The sequence below is a fragment of the Eufriesea mexicana genome, unplaced genomic scaffold, assembly GCF_001483705.2.
Source record: "Eufriesea mexicana isolate 0111107269 unplaced genomic scaffold, ASM148370v2 scaffold4744748132, whole genome shotgun sequence".
NCBI classification, from domain to species: Eukaryota; Metazoa; Arthropoda; class Insecta; order Hymenoptera; family Apidae; genus Eufriesea; species Eufriesea mexicana.
The window spans coordinates 155,410-170,843 of NW_016907911.1; positions in this window are offsets into that span (position 1 = coordinate 155,410).

A 15,434-nucleotide genomic window follows, 5' to 3' on the forward strand; every position below is an offset into this window, starting at 1 on the left:
GAATTTTCCTGCGGTTCCCCGCCGTTCTTTGGCGAACTCGCTGCGATTTCAATTGGGACCGCTGGAGAATTTCCCGTGCAACTCGTCTAGCAGCCGGTAGCTGATCTAGGGAATACTGGGGAATTCCTAGTGCCCGGGGTCCTCGTTACCACGGAGTGTTTTACAGTTCCCCGAGATTACTCGGAGATTAATCGGGGAATTTTAGCTGGAATTCGTCCTAGGGAATCTAGTGACAAATTTGGTTACAAAATATAGGGATTCGGACTCCCCGTCGTGTCGGTTCGACTCGTACCTTCGTACAAGCAGAACATCAAAATATTATCACAAACGTACAACTAACGAATTGCAAAGACATTTTTATGCAAAAATACGATTTTTAATATCAAACAGACATAAAAACTTTGCGAATATTTATGACGCGTTTCTACAAATATTATTATGAAGTTTTCTAGGGAATCTGGTGACGAAATTTGTTTCTAGCATACAGGGATTCCACGAGTTGGAAGCTTCTAAAATATTTTCTGCTTTAACCCTTTGCACTCGAGAGGCGACTCTCGATCGCCATTTAATCAGATTCTAAAAATCAATGTTAATTAATATATTAAATTTAAAATACCCATTACGATTTCATATTTATCGTTTTAAAAATATTCTCGACTCTATAGCAGAAAGTCTTTGAATTTTTACTATTTTTCCCTAACGACAAACCCCTCGAGGGTAAGGGGTTAAAACATACGCGTTTTCTTAGAAATTGCGATAAAAATTTTTGCAATCTTTCGGAACTGGTTGTGAGCGAAAAATATGTTTGTCAATACCAAAAAATCGTTGGGAAATTTCCCTCGGTGAACCTAGCAACGCAATGAGAGCATTCCAGGGAACCCACCGACAAAACGTACCTTCAAAACGCGGAGATTCGACTCTCGCGACGAAGAGCAGCAAAAGTGTTTTACGATGCGTTTTAATCGAAGAGTGGATTAGCTGTCGGTTATGCGATAGCCGTGTAACACGCGCGGGCCATGCATGTCGAATTTTTTCGCCGTTAACGGGTCAAAAGTCGCGTCCTCCGTGTATCGGCGGACGATTAACGCGCGCTGCGGCGTAATTAAGCGTCAGGTCGCATTAGTAGAATTTTCCGGGAAATTCGCGTAATTGTCGCGTGACAGACGGCGATAGGAGAGCGCGCAACGCCATTTCCGGCGCGCGAGATCGGCCGGGCTTTGGCTAGCGCGAAATATTTTACCGAGCCGCAATAGCGGCGCCGTAATTGCCGGTCGGTGGCCAGTTTAACGTTTGTAACCAATCGTCAATAACAAGATCACTCTACAATATTTCACGATTGGTGGGGGGTATAAAAACAGAGCCGAGTAACGCGCCCGTTACATGATCACTCGTTTGACGGTTTGTAAATCGTCGGGAGTTCGGTAGAGCGGTCGTGTTTGCATGGTAAAAAAAAAAAAAAAGAAAAACGAGGAAAATGTATACAGGCATGCAAGTTTGCGTACACACGCGCGGATAGGCGTATATAACAACGGGGATAGCGATTTTCGAATGCGCGGATGAAACATCGTATCCACCGTAAAGTCTCGCGAGAAACTAATAATAAAAAGTCGGAAATATCATTGCTCGGAATTGCCGGTTAAACGCTCGGCTCTCTATCGCGATCGAAACTCGATTACTCGAATTACTATCGCGAAGAATTTTAAATAACGTTGATACGAACGGAAAAATAAATAAAAAGGGAAACGAAAACGGGAAAAATAAAAACACCACGCACGCGTAAAACGGACGAACGAAAAAAAAAAGGAAAAAAAAGGAAAAAAGGAGAAAGAAAAATGAAAATACGAAACGAAGAGAAAACAACTAGCAATCATAGCAAGAGTACAACACGGTGCACTATAGCCGTGCACGCCTCAGATGCTTTCCGGTCAAACTCGTCGATCCTTGCACACCGGTGTAATTTTTATTTAGTGCGCGGTTTATTTACGAAGCTCGTCGAAGTACAGCTGAAACAGGCCAGCCAGAGACGGTGATATCCATCCATCGATGGCTCGACGGTGATTTTCAGGGGTGGATCAGGCTCGGTGTAAAGCAGAGAAAGATATCGGGGTGACTGGCAAGGCACGCTGGAACGAACGGGAATGCGACGTATCCCGTCGTATCGACTCTATTTATGGCGCTACTTGTCACCGAGCCGGGGCTTTTGGTCGCTGAAATTTCCCTGGGAATGTTTTTCCGCGGGTAGAATGGAAAGTCGACGGGGATCGAAGTTCGATAGATTGGAGGAACTGCGGCCGGAAACGAGCAGCGAGAGGCTACATTGTACCTGTATCGACATAAACAGCCCGCCCGTATACAACCCGTTCCGCGCCGCTCTTTGAGACGCTCCGTCGCCTCCGTTGCTCGCCGAAAAAAGATCCCGATTTTTCCCCGGGAATGCCGCGGTCCCGTCCAAATATCGCCGCACGGGAAACGAAAACGAAAAGAAAACGGAAAGCTCCATAAATTTCTTAATTTATACCCCACCGAGCGTCGCGAACCACGATTTATCGCGGCAGGATCGCGATAAATTTTCCAGGAACGTGTCAAAGCTCGGTGTTTCGAAGGATTCCTTCGACATGGAAGAAAAGGCAGATTATCGTGGAATAATCGGATCGAGACATAGCTCGATATGGGAGCGCGTCTTAATCGCGGGTGCGAGGGAAAAGTCGGTGAACACGTCGATGAGACCGTCCTGGCTAGAAATCCTCATTCGCGGCACGCTAATAGAAGCGACAACGGCGCTACCAATTTGTCAAGTCGACAAAGTCCGTGGGCCGTGTCGTCGCGGCAAGTATCATCGCCCCGGCGTATCCATCCGGGCACGGAAATTTCCTGAAAAATATTCCCTCCCCGAAGGGCGAGAAGTCAACGGCGGTGGAGACAGATAGAGGACCGTGGTGCGGGCGAAACGAGGGATAGCAGAGAGAGCAGCGAACAGAGGGAAAGAAAGGGAGAAAGAGGGACGAAAAGGGGTGGAAAGAGGACAAGGGAGAGAGAGGTGGAGGAACAGTGGAGTACACCGGCCACATTGGCAGCAACAGTGGCAGCCAGCAGCCACCCCACAGATACTACAGAGCTGTTGGACAAGCTGTAGCCTTCACAACCGAATTAGAATGAATCGACCCTTGCCTCCTTCTCTCCCTCCCGTCGCCTCCTCCTCCGCCTCCGCCTGCTCCTCCTCCTCCTCCTCCCACGGTTTTATTCTCTTTACGCGCCGCTTTTACCCTGCTCTCCGCTTCTCCACACCCTAGCCTCTTCCCTCTCTCTGTTTCCAACCCCGATAATCTTCGTTTCTCCTTCCCAAATCAGCCTCTCCCGTCTCGCTCCCTCTTCCCAGACTCCTCTTCCTTCCCGTTCTTTCTGAAACGCTTCAGTACCACCCTCGGCTACAAACTCCGCTGGCTGGCTTCTGGTAACTGTCTTTCCTTCCTTCTTCGCCACCCCTCTATACGGGAATCCAACGGCGGCCAACCCCCGCCGCGCTGTTCCTCTCCGCCTTCCGCTCCTTCTATCCTACCCACCCTCGCCCCTCTGGCCGCTGAATATCTTGCTCCTTCAGCCGAGTTATATAAAGTTTTTACGATTTTTCGAGCTCTGCTGGCCTGCGAGCGGAGTCACCCCCTCGAAGCCACCCCCGCCGACCCCGCGGCAGCCGCAGCCGCGTCGCACCCCGCCGACTACAGCGAACGCGCGCCACCCGGGGGATAATCCCGTGTATCTTTCGGATAAGAGACCTATAAATTTGTTTGGCCTGTCACCCACCCCGTTCCACGGGCCAGGAGCATTAAGGCGGCAAGCTCCAATCTGTTGGTTTACCGGCGATATGGCTGCCGCGGATTCCGGGACTTCTATCTCACAGCCACGACACCGCGCCGCGAGCACGAGAAGGACGGGAATCGCGGCGATGATGCTCGCAACGTCGCGCACTCCTTCCACCGAGGAGCCCTGTATCCCGGGCTTTGCCGGGATTCTTATGAATTTCCACCGACCCCGCCATCTTGTCGCGCTCTGCGATCCCATCCCCCCGTCTCCCGCATCTAACTCTCACACCTAACTCTCGCACCCCCGAGGTTGCGGATTCGATTACGCCAAGGACGTCTGCGACACGAGGCAAACTCTCTCTCAGAATCGATACCACCGTGTCGCGGGATCCACGCTGATTCACCCGAAAAGGATTGATATCGCTCAAGATCGTTGCTCCATTGAAACGCGATCGCAAAGGGGTTGGTCTTTAATCGTAGAACGGAAGAGGCTCCTAAAAGAGCCCGCGTTTTCCTTTCCTCGCCGCATCGATCCGCCACCGATGAGGAGGCTAATTGCACGTGAAAACGGCGCGCCTTTAATGCGCTCGCTTTGCCATCCCGCGTGCGCGTGTGAATCGCGCGCGCGTCAGTGTGTGCACTTCTAGCGGCGCAGTGCACCAATTGCAGCCGGCCGATTCATTAATACGGTCCTCCAGAGACCGGCTCTCCTCGCCGGTGTGCTAAACGACCTCATTAGGAGGCACGCCAAACGCATTTGTCGTTCCCGTTCGTGATTTTCCGTGATACTGCTCTCTTGTTATGCAACTCTATACGCTTTCCCGTTGTCCCGTTTCATTCTTTTATTATCGGAGACATCGTCTATTCACGACGGTATCGCGCGGAACGGGAAAATTCTCGGTATAATAGAAACTTTTTCAATGATAAAGAAAAGAATGCCGGGGCCAATTTGCGACTAAGAAGCGAGCGCGACAGAGAAGCGGCGCGGGGCCGCGGGAACGCGGAGGGTGGCGGAGAGAAAAGGAAACGGGGCGCGTCTCAAACGGACGCATTAGAATAAAGCGGAAGATTAAAGTTAACGCGTTCCGTCGGCTCTCTCGTCGCTCGGATGAATGGCTCGATCGCGTTCGTCATTAACGGTTTACGCTGCGAAAATTCCAAACGCTTCTCATCGATTCTGCCCACCCTCTCTTTTTCCTTTTCCACCCACTCGTTCATTTTTTTCCTTTCCGCTCTCCGCCGAACGGGATTTTTTCGTCCTTTTCCCTCGTTTCGCAGGGACGGTAATACGACGATGCTTTTTTCCAGCATCGGGAATTTTAACGGGGGTGTAATTTATCGACGCGAATAAATCACGGGCGGAAACTTCGCGGAAAATTTATTCCCGTGACACGCGTCCACGTTCGAAATTTAACGCTCCGCGGAATTTCCTCTCTGCACCCCACTCGGGGGGTGGGAACGCCTGCTGGGAGAGCGTCGGAGGATCGGTCACTAGCGCCACGAAGCTGAGGAATTGGTAAATATCGTGGTCTATCGCGTACGATAAAATGGGGGTTGGTTTGCTTCCCCTTACCGGCATGGGGAACATTATCGAGCGGGGATAAACTACCCCCGGAACGGAACTGGAATGGTTACCATGAGAGAAAACTCACCCCTTGGTGGCAGCACCAGGCAGCTGAACTCGCACCCCTGGAGTTGGTAAGCGGACACCGTTCGTTGGTAGTTATCGTCCACCTGTAAAACAGCATTTTTCGTCATCCACTGTTAACATAGAAGGGAAGGAAAAGAAAATCAGATTCTCCACCGAGGATATTCCTATTATCACGGGTGTATCGTACGCGGGAAAATTAATTTCCAACGTTTCCTTTCACGGGAACTACCCTGTCCAACGATTACCGTTCGAGTAATTTTATCAACGAGTAGATTCATCTATAAATTCGAAGGGGTGATCATAGGAAATATTCCGAAAATTGTTTACTCGTTTCCGTTAAAAATATTTATTCCACATTTTCCGAGTATATTTACAAAATTGCAGAATTAACGTCGGATAGTATTACCAGCGTAATAGTCGGTGAATAAGAGCAAGGGTTAATCCCTGACGGTGGTGGCCATCGATACGCAAACTTCCTCTACCAGCCAGTTGCAGTCACGCTCGATTGAAACCCCGTCGACTGCGAACAGTCCGGACATAATTCGCCGAGTTGGAGGGACACTAAGAAAGTAAGAGAGACAGAGCTTGTTCAACCCCCGTTATTCCACCCCTTCCGGTTCCTCCGGTCTATCGTTCACGGCATTCTCCTCGAAAGGGTTCCTCTCGGTGTAAAGCCGAGAATCCCCGATATAAATGTCAAGTTCGCCTTTCGGCTTTGCCACTCGAACCTCATCCACTCCTCCCTCTCTCCCCTTTCGTCACCGAGGGTGGTTTCGGCTCTCGTTGCCCTTGACGGCGTTGTATCTCTTCCCTCACCCTCTTTCTGTCGTTACCTCCTCCCCCGCCGCGTTCCCGAATTTTCCCTGCCAGTCGCGGTTCCTCCCGAATCGCCGTCCCTTTCGAGTACACTTACACTTCGCTTCCCTTCGTTGTAAAGTCCAACTACCACCCCATCGCGATCTTCCTCTCCTCCCTGCTCCGCGTCCTTCTACTCTGCCTACGCTCGGCTTCCTTCTCCGTCCACCCTCGCTCTTCCGCCCTCCGCCGTGCGAGCTCGCGCTGCCGAAACAACAAACAAAGTGCGGAGTGGAGAGAGGAGAGAAACAACGGACGGCGTAATCGCAGCGATCTTCGCCCAGCAAGTGAGAAGGCAATTTGGGCGAACCGCACACCACGGCGCTGGGAAGGTCCGGCGGATAACGAACGGCCCACCGGGAGGTAATTAACGGTGTTTTCCAACCCCCGGAGTAATGCCCGTCGTTACGACGGTTTCTGCTCGTACACCACCGGGTCGGAGCAGGCTGCAGCGGCCCTCGAGAAATCGGCACGAGCTTTCTTCCACCGCGCTGTTAAGCGACTCGTCTACGCTAAGACTCTGGTGTTTGGGCACAGGCCGGGGGTTGAAACGGAATTTTTTCGTCGAAACGGGATTAAGCGATTATATAATATAAAGGAATGGGGTGAAGGGCAAAGCTTAATAACGCTTCAAAGAAGTATCCAATTCTTGGAAGCTGGATAGGGTTTGCCTCATTTCGCCAATTACTCGTTACCCCGTCGTTTGCTGGGTATAATAATCACCGATCCACGAGGACCGTTCTCGGAATCACGTTCGCTCGTTGACGATCTGCCAAAGAAAATCTAACACCCTGTTTCAGCCGCTGTGTCTGCTTTTTGCTTCAAATTTTTACCATGGGGTGATGAAAAAAATCAGCGATCGCGACCCATCGCAACGATCTCGCAGCACCATCGCGGCGATCGTGGCCGTTCTTCGTGTAACCAAGACGACGCTGGGGTCGGGGGTGGTCGCGGATGAAACGGCGGCAGGTACGTGCATCGGCGTCGTCGTGGCGTCCGCACACGAGCGTGCGGCCGTGTACACGCACACTTGGACACGACACGCCTACCTAACGCCGCGACTGCGGCGGAACGCGGCCAGAGAGTTGCCTCGCACCGGTAAATAATGCAAGCCGGGGTAATGGCGCTATCTCTGCGCATCTTTTATTAAACGTTCGCTTCGCCGCCCCTTGCCGCGCCGCCCCCGCCCCACCAGCCGCCGCTCAACTATCCGAGCTGGAACCCACACCCCCTCGGCAGCTCGGGTTATTGCCACCCTGACTGCTCTCTTCTTCGCGGAAAGGTGTGTGCGCGCGGAGATCCGCACAGAGGGAGCACGAGTTGTTTCGCCGTGGCTCATTGTCCGCCGACGTCCTCGATGCATGCTCGTGCACCTGGTTACAGGCTTTTTCTTCCGGAAAACAGGCTCAGTTTGCTCGCGGTGTCGCGCTATCGGCCGGCTGTTAATCGCCGCGTGCAGCCATTTCGGAGACGCGCGTCGTGGTTCCGATTGCCAGTGACTCGTAATATTTCCACAGCTTTGGATTTCTATCGGTGAACGGGGTTTGACAGTTTTTAGGGTCAGAATAGATTTAATAGTTAATACAGAGGGTAAGTTTGTTCGTGACACGTTGGGCTGGCTGTTGGTCGCGATGGAGGGACGTTTTGGGGATGCGGATTTCGAATTAGAAGTGATTGGCAACGTTTAGAGAGCTTCGAGTTCCTATTGGTGAAGGAGGTTCGGGAATTTTTAGACTTAGAATAGACAATGCTTAATACACAGGGTGAGTTGTTGGGGGTATATCACGGTGGCTAGTAATAGGGGTGAAGGGACGATTTGCTGACGTAGATTTCGAATTGGGAGTGATTGACAACGTTTGGGGAGCTTCGAGTTCTTATTGGTGAACGAGGTTTGGCACTTTTTAGGTTTAGAATAGATAATGCGTAACACAGAGGTTAAGTTTGTTCGTGATACGTCGGGGTGGCTGTTGATCGCGATGGTGAGACGTTTTGGGGATGTGGATTTTGAGTTGGAAGTGATTGACAGCGTTTAGAGAGCTTCGAGTTCCTATTGATGAAGGAAGTTCAGGAATTTTTAGATTTAGAATAGACAATGCTTAATACATAGGGTGAGTTGTTGGGGGTATATCATGGTGGCTAGTAATAGGGGTGAAGGGACGATTTGCTGACGTAGATTTCGAATTCGAAGTGATTGACAACGTTTAGAGAGCTTCGAGTTCTTATTGGTGAATGAGAATTGGCAGTTTTTAGGTTTAGAATAGGCTTAATAGGTAATACAGAGGGTAAGTTTGTTCGTGCTACGTCGTGGTGGCTGTTGACCGCGATAGAGGGACGTTTGGAAGTGATTGACAACGTTTAGAGAGCTTCGAGTCCCTATTGGTGAAGGAAGTTCGGGAATTTATAGATTTAGAATAGACAATGCTTAACACATAGGGTGAGTTGTTGGAGGTATATCATGGTGGCTAGTAATCGTGATGGAGGGACGATTTGGAGACGTGGGTTTCGAATTGGGAGTGATTGACAACGTTTGGAGAGCTTCGAGTTCCTATTGACGAAAGGGATTCGGGAATTTTTAGATTTAGAATAGACAATGCTTGACACAGAGGGTCAGTTTGTTGGGGGTATATCGGGGTACTGTTAATCGAGATGGAGGGGAGTTTTGGGGACGTGGTTTATGTTTTGGATTAGTGTGACTTCGCACTGGATTGACAATGTTTGGAGAGTCTTTAAATTCTATTGATGAACGATGTTTAAATATTTTTGGATTTAGTATAGATCTAATACTTAACCAATTTATTGGTGGTATGCCTGGGTTGCCATCAATCACGTTGGAGAGAAATATTGGAGACGTGGATCGCGTTTTGGATTACAGTCACTTTAAACTCTATCGGTGAACGATGTTTAGAAATTTTTAGATTTATAATCCACTTAATCCTTACACATTACTCACCAGCAGCTTATTAATCGGTTTCTCGAAGCCATCACTTAGAGACTGAAAGTTTCGATTATGGCAATTATAAATAACAATAAAAAGTCATCTTTTAATCGCGATTGTTTGTAATCCTAAAACGTCAAACTCATTTTAAATAATCCTCTGCATTCCTAAATAATAACTCAAGGTCCATCGATGATTAACACCTAAAAAACTAAATTAAAATAATCACATCCCAGACATTCTCATGAGAATAGTATATCAAACTACTATCGTCGTAAATTTACGAGATTAACATCCCCCTAACCATGGTATAGAAACATAGAGACACCACTGACAACGATCGAGCCTATAATCAAGCTTATTATTTCGCGACAAATATTTTCTTCGCGTTATTCTAACGTTATCGAATCATCGGATGGGTCCGGAAAGAAACACCCCTATCTGTTTAATTCGGCCATCGGCATCTGCTCGATCGAGGTCTATTCGGCTGGCGCAGCACACCGTAGATCGAAAAGACGAGCGAACGATCCTCGCCGTTCGCAATTCGAGCGTGGAAACCCGAAGGGCTGCAGCGTCGATTTTCGCGGCGGTGCTGATTTCAATTAGCATTATTATTAGAACCGCATCGGCGACAAGGAGCGGGCGATCGTGGTCCTCCTCGTCGGCGTGCACACGCACACCGGGCGCGTGCGAACGCGCAGGTCCCTCACGGACACGTACACGCGGACGGGGACCACCCCGAGCGACTGACGCTTTGCTAGGGGGTGTTTGAAAGCGGTGAAATCAATGCTTCTGTTTGCACTGTTGAGGTCGAACCGAATTCCGTTCTCCCGCCTGTGTGCGAGTGTGCCAGTCGCAGGTGTGTGCGCGTGCAGCCAGATACGGCCACCACGTTCACCGACACACTCCGCCGATCGCCAAGGTGAAAGTGCATGTGGACGCGCGTTGCACGCCGCCATCGCCGCCGGTTTCGCCAATTTTCGTCGCCGGTTTTTGTCCAAACTCCGACCGCCACCCCCTTCGGCCTGCCTGTCTTTCCGTACACGGCTGCAAATCAATCGACGCTGTCGGTGCAGGATTAGACCGACCTGCCCGATGTCGATGGTAATTGAACCGGGCCCGGGTAATTTGCGGCGAGGTTGTAGTAATAAGTGCGGTAAGTTAAGTTCGTGCACGGAGCTTTGGGTTATTGCTACGAATTACGCGCCGATTAAGCACAGCGGCATACACCGGTCGGATCATTAACCCCTTGCGTTCTATTCCCATTCATTACACTGTCCAACAAATTGTTACTTTTTCTCCTCCAGTGATTCTTCTGCAATTTCCTCCACACGATCTTCTAATCGAAATTAAATTGACAACGCACGATTTTTCGATAATAACAAAATGAAGGATTACGTGAAAAGTAAAGATAAAGATAGGGGGTTGATTCTGGTTTGGGAAATTAGAGGGAATACTTCGAGGAATAATACTAATTAGTTATCAAAGTTTGAAAATAATTGGTCGAGCTGTTCCTCCATCTTTACAAAGCGTCTTTCAACTGACACAAAATTGTTACTTTTTCTCTTCCAGTGATTCTTCTGCAATTTCCTCCACGCGATCTTCTAATCGATATTCTAATCGGAATTAAATTGGCAACGCACGATCTTTGGGTAATAACAAAATGAAGGATTACGTGAAAAGTGAAGATAAAGATAGGGGGTTGATTCTGGTTTGGGAAATTAGAGGGAATACTTCGAGGAATAATACTAATTAGTTATCAAAGTTTGAAAATAATTGGTCGAGCTGTTCCTCCATCTTTACGAAGCAAAGTTCTTCATCTGACACAAATTTGCTTTACAGTGTCATATTCTATAAACTTTTCTGAAGAAAATATTGGATAGATGGTGGATATTACGGATTAAAATTACTAAAATGTTTAACAGTGATATAATTTTCATCTGTTCTTCTTAGCTGACGAACCGAGCACGTCACAAAATTACGGGGCTACGAACGCAAATACAAAGGATGCATTATGGTGTATTTACGAGACCGTTTCGACAATTTTGAAACTGTGTGTGCACGTTTGGTGCCGTGTAAAATATTACACAGTCGTTATTAAAATTTCAAGGGTTAACGCGTGAAACATATTTCTGCGTGCTCGTCTGCCATTTTATCTGCCAGAAAAAATACAAGTATCGCGATCTTCGTCCACGTGTGATTTTTGTTAACGATTAGTTTACTTTAAAAACAATTACAATATTAACAGTCTTAATATAAGTTAACTAAATCTGTTACCATCGTACAATTGGAGCAATCCATCAGTTAAATTGATGGGATTCGTAAATCTAGTGTTAAGTAAGGATGCTAGGGTGCGAGGCGGTCAGAATCGAGTTGAGAATTGAGAAGAATCGAGAGGAAGTCAGAAGTAGGCAGACTCGAGTTGAGTTAGAAGGCTGAATGTGTGTAGAGACGTAGTGGGGTGACTTTCCCATTGGTTGGACCATGCCCGTTTCAATGGTAAGATAGTATATAAATTCGCACCCAACACCTGCCAATATAGCCGAATTGGCTGAGGAGTGGCAAAGCAGTGCATTGCGCAGTTGTAAGCTTAAGAAACAATACTTGTAGAGACGTAGCGAATAGAGGATCGTGTGAGAATTTAGTGTAATATATTAGTTAACTTATTTGCATCTAAGCGCGGAATATTCCGCGAGCCGCGACTGTCGTCTATCACCGAGCGCGGAATATTCCGCGAGCCCGCGACTATCGTCTATCACCGAACGCGGAATAATCCGCGAACTGACTCTTTCTATTACCACTTGCTGAATATTCTTCATATGCCACAGATCACGTTTGATCCCTCTTGTGAACGTCTCATCTACATCGGTTCATTATATTCTTAACAAGTTTTACTTTTGTCGTGAAAATCCTTTCAACTGCCATTAGGAGTAGGTGCTAATACGCATACGGTGATACGGGCTAGTCGTCAGTTGAACGTCACTGATGCCTGAACATGGCACCTTAACCCTCTATGGACCGAATATGTATTTTTCTCGACTATAAGAATTGTATGTAACATAAAATCAACAAATATCAACCAATAAATTTAGCAGTTTTAACAATTTTATTATAACGAATTCATATTGAAAGTATGAATTAACAACGTTTGTACTATTGTGCCAAAATAACGTGCAATAGATAGACAAGATAATTTTCCACGTCATCTTGTGGAAAAAAGATCATAGGGGGCCATAGAGGACCTAACCTATCATGATGGAATAACCGATAAATGAAAAAGAATTAGAATTTTTAAAAATGGACCCATGGGAGGTTTTGTAAAAATAATTATAAATATATCGAAAGAAAAATCGCGAATAACGTTGAATGCAGTATTTAATAAAATACTCATACATTAGCATGTAACTTTAAAATTACGAGGACCCATAGAGGGTTAAGTAGAGCCATGATGCAAATGGGTTAAACCTGATTTGTTAGAAAAAGAGAGTTATTGTTTGTTAATCGTGCAGGTCTCTGTCTGCATAGGATTAATTTAGCCAAAGATCCTACACTACCTATAGTAGTGACGTATCACACCTAAAAGGTTGATTTGAAAAGAGTGTATCAAGGTGGGTAGGTTGATATCGATTAGAGGAATATAAAAATAGAAACAGTGAATCCGAAGCAGTTCGAGATACTTGAGCTTCCTTGATTTTACAGTCTTGAATGGTATAAAGGGTGACAAAGGGTAGGCAAAGCGAGTTTTCCATTTTTCCAAGATTCTACCTGTCTTTGCATTCACCGGTCATTCGATCGTGGTATGTTGAGAGGAGCCGGAGGTTGACGGGGCGAGCGACCGGAAGAAGAGGCAGAATGGCAGCGTCATAATCCTCTGGTGATCTCGTTCCGCTCGCGGCGCGAGCGCGAGACAAGCGAGACGCGTCCGCATCGCGGCGGGAAACAGCGGCGCGAGCTGAACAAGGAAAGAGAGAAGCGCGGACGCGAAAGATAACGGCTCGCAGCCGATCGATCGATTCGCGGAGGCTTTTGTTCGTCTACGGTCCCGCTATCCGATTTAACTACGACAGCCCGCTCGGAATCGAGCCGCCACCGTAAGAACCGACTTTATCTCTCGCCCCTCCGCGCCGAGGGATGCTGCGAAAATATTGCTCGATTGTATCCTTGCTACAGCTTGTTTACGAACTTCCCGTCTCGTTAACGAACATCTCTCGCTCTGTAATTCCGCCAATTCCCTTACGTAACTCCCGTGCAACTTCGATCGAAGACACCCGTGCGTAAAACGCGAAAATTCGGCAGAAATTTCGAGCAAATTTCGAGGGACTCGATGAAAGTCTGTTTCCCTTTCTCTTAACGCGTTCATTGCCGCGTCGGTCAGCCGAGGCGTCTGCGACCTCGCCTGTTTTTCGAAAATTTGAAGAACGTAAATTGATAGGGAACTTCGGGAAATGAACAGTGCGCTATTTTCAAAAATTCGAAAGAAATTCGTGGAAATTTCGTATAAGAATTCTTTTCTTTCTATCTGTCAACGGTTAACGCTTTGACTGTCACGTCAGTCATCTAAGATCGCTGCGACCTTGCCTGAGTTTGGAAAATTTGAAGGATGTAAATTAATAGGGAACTTCGGGAAATGAAAAGTGCGCTATTTTCAAAAATTCGAAAGAAATTCGTGGAAATTTCGTATAAGAATTCTTTTCTTTCTATCTGTCATCGGTTAACGCTTTGACTGTCACGTCAGTCATCTAAGATCGCTGCAACCTTGCCTGATTTTGGAAAATTTGAAGAACGTAAATTAATATAGAACTTTGCAAAATGGAAAGTGCGATATTCCTAAAAATTCGAAAGAAATTTGGTGAAAATTTCGTATAATTCTTCTCTCCTCTCTATCTGTCTAACTGCTAACACTTTGATGTCACACTGATCACCTAAGATTGCCGCGACTTTGCCTGATTTTGGAAAATTTGAAGAACGTAAATTAATATAGAACTTTGCGAAATTGAAAGTGCGCTATTCCTAAAAATCCGAAAGAAATTCGGTGAAAATTTCGTATAATCCTTCTTTTCTCTCTATCTGTCAACCTATTAACACTTCGACTGCCACACTAGTCACCTGAGGCCTCCCCAACCTTGTCTCCATTTCGAAAATTTGAAGAACGAAAATCAACACAGAAATTCCCCCTCCCTTTCGTCATATTATTTAATAATTCGTTATATCTCAAGAATAATGGAAATTATATCACGTCCTGACAGTACCGTATACAAATTATATACCAGTGAACGCGTTAAAATAATTACTATAGAAAGAACATCGTCAACTAAATTTTAGAATAACTATACAATTTCAGAATACCGAAATTTGCCTTGTGACCTGCTGTGCGATACGCGGATATCGTGGACGCGTTAAAGGATTGCAACGAAAGTCTGTTCCGTGGACGGAAGAGCAAGTTCGAGATAGGGCAGCCTCGTTAAGCTGGCGTGGGCCAATTAACCGGGTGTTCGGGTGCGATTCCGCGAATCGTGGCGCGAGAACGATCTTTTTCGGGCAAGTATTTCGGTCGGAGGCGAGACTATAAATACGGACGGTGGCGTACACGCGCAGTGGTGACCCTCGTCGTATTCGCAGACACGGGAACGACAGCTATTGAGCTATTACACGCTTAAGTGGAACAGGCTGACTGCAGTGGCGTGCCTTGCTGCTCCCGATGCGTGCGACTCCACGACCTCAAACTGCTAATCCGTACACGAATCCGAGGATCGGTGTACGAGCAACGCCGGCTGCTACGCGCACCGGAAGCTGCCGAAGGCGGGGACAAAGGGAATAGGCGGTTGACCGTGGATAATTGGTAACTCTAGCCAGAGCGACTTCCTGCCCGCCGGTGTGTCTTTTCACGGCAATTTCTCGCGGCTGATAACGAGCCGGCCGGGAGGATTTAAGCGGACACGCGCCTCCGGGACCGAGAATTTACCCGGTCTTCGTGCTTTAGTTAACCATGAAAGCAAAATTTATTACAACCTCTTCCCTCCCGAGGCAAGCTCCTCCTACCCACCTAGGTTAATATTTAGCGAAATTAATCGCGAGTGCACGATTTCTCGTGCTTCCTGCTAATAGTCACCGTCTTGGATCCTTCAACCATCCAGTCGATACGGATTTTCTGCTTTAAGGTAGATCAGACTTCTTAAATATTGGACAAGGCATT